The sequence below is a fragment of the Ictalurus furcatus genome, chromosome 11 (genome assembly GCF_023375685.1).
Source record: "Ictalurus furcatus strain D&B chromosome 11, Billie_1.0, whole genome shotgun sequence".
In the NCBI taxonomy this organism is placed as follows: Eukaryota; Metazoa; Chordata; class Actinopteri; order Siluriformes; family Ictaluridae; genus Ictalurus; species Ictalurus furcatus.
This window is the reverse complement of record NC_071265.1, coordinates 730,001-731,976: the sequence shown is the minus strand read 5'-3', so window position 1 is coordinate 731,976 and position 1,976 is coordinate 730,001. Positions and strand designations below refer to the sequence as shown.

The following is a 1,976-nucleotide window of genomic DNA, read 5'->3' as shown; positions in this document are numbered from 1 at the left end:
TTTTTTTAGGAAGCCCTGTGGAACTCTATTTTTAACATTCGTCTTAGCAGAATAAAAAAGAGTGTTTTTATATCGCGGATTTATATCGCGGATCTCAGTGTTGATCTAATAAGCCATACAAGTCTTTATAGTCGGGGTTCCCTTTAAACAATTAATTAAGTAATAACTACTACTAATACTGCTTTTACTATTACTACTACTACCACTTCTACGACTAACAACAACGACAATAATAATAATAATAATAATAATAATAAAAGGATAAGCGGTATAGAAGATGGATGGATAATAATAATAATAATAATAATAATAATAATAATAATAATAATTGAAACGCCCCGCGCTGCTGTGACGCACTTTAACTTTCACATCGTCATTTCTTGGAAGAACCGATTCTCACCGCTTAGGTTTCGTTCTGGCTGTTCCGTCCACTTTCCCCCTCCGCAAGTTTGATTGACGGGGCTGTCGTCCAATCGGCGTCTTCCCACCTGATCATGTGTGGCGCGTCATGTAAGGGCGGGAACTGAGAAACAAGCAGCCAATAGTGGAGCAATTCAGAGGACCCACTCGGCGTGGTTTGACCAATCAGCTGCAGCGTTGCCGGCGGGGGGAGAAGGGAACAGCTCTTCACTCACACAACAGCGAGGTGTTTATTTGTGTTTATCTGTAGTCTTTGACCCGGTCGCAGGTTTTAATAATCTTCTGGAGTGGAGCGGTACATGACTTCAATGTCTGTGTTTGCACCAGCTTTAGTCTGTGGACTTGATCATTTTTAAACCAGCAAACAGCGTTAGCGTGTCAAACTCCACAACACAGGTAAGTGTAGGTCACAAATTCAGTTGTTTATTATTATTATTACTATTTTAACGTTCATCGAGTCGATTTTATCAGTGTAAAGCAGTGGAGCATAAAATCTAGCTTTTTAAAGGTAAAGTAAAAAGCTACGTGTTTCACACAAACACGTCTCATATCTTTATTCTTAATACGACGTCAAAATGTAATGACTGTTTGTTATTATTCCTGTTTATTTACTTTGCCACAAAAAATGTAAAAAAACAAAACAAAAAACAAACCAAAAACAAACATGTAATGCCGCGAATGACACAAGTTGCATTTAATCAATATCTATAGTTTTTCATCATCTACAATGTTCTTGAATACCATGACCAGTTGCACAGGACAACTTTGGGCACAACTTCCGGTTACGCCATTCCCCTCTCTCCACCCCCACGCCCTTTTCCTCTTGAAGTAAACTTGTCAGTCCTGACACTGGAGACTCCTTCCATTAATGTTTAATTAACATCTCCTAACTTATATCAACAATTGATATCGTATACCATATCGGCAATTTTTGAATCTGTTTATAAAGCATGGGGTCTGCTGTCCACTGTTACTATAGAAACGAAAACGTATTAGAACGAGCGCGTTAATGTAAATGTAAAAAAAAAATTGTGTATATATAATATATATACACACAGTATCTCACAAAAGTGAGTACACCCCTCACATTTTTGTAAATATTTGATGATAACTTTTCATGTGACAACACTGAAGAAATGACACTTTGCTACAACGTAAAGTAGTGAGTGTACAGCTTGTGTAACAGTGTAAATTTACTGTCCCCTCAAAATAACTCAACACACAGCCATTAATGTCTAAACCACTGGCAACAAAAGTGAGTACACCCCTAAGTGAAAATGTCCAAATTGGGCCCAATTAGCCATTTTCCCTCCCCGGTGTCATGTGACTTGTTAGTGTTACAAGGTCTCAGGTGTGAATGGGGAGCAGGTGTGTTAAATTTGGTGTCATCGCTCTCACACTCCCTCATACTGGTCACTGGAAGTTCAACATGGCACCTCATGGCAAAGAACTCTCTGAGGATCTGAAAAAAAGTATTGTTGCTCTACATAAAGATGGCCTAGGCTATAAGAAGATTGCCAAGACCTTTTGTTGCCAGTGGTTTAGACATTAATGGC

At 38.6% G+C, this 1,976-nt stretch overlaps 1 protein-coding gene across 2 annotated transcripts in view; it reads left to right on the top strand.

Annotated features, from left to right (window-relative positions):
* The first annotated feature begins 596 nt into the window (after positions 1 to 596).
* Positions 597 to 1,976, top strand: part of stat2 (signal transducer and activator of transcription 2) — a 27,442-nt gene continuing 26,062 nt past the window's right edge. For both annotated transcript variants that reach the window (XM_053636376.1, XM_053636375.1), the window contains exon 1: positions 597 to 816. The gene's annotated coding sequence lies outside the window, so the exon portion shown is untranslated. The remainder of the gene's footprint in view (positions 817 to 1,976) is intronic.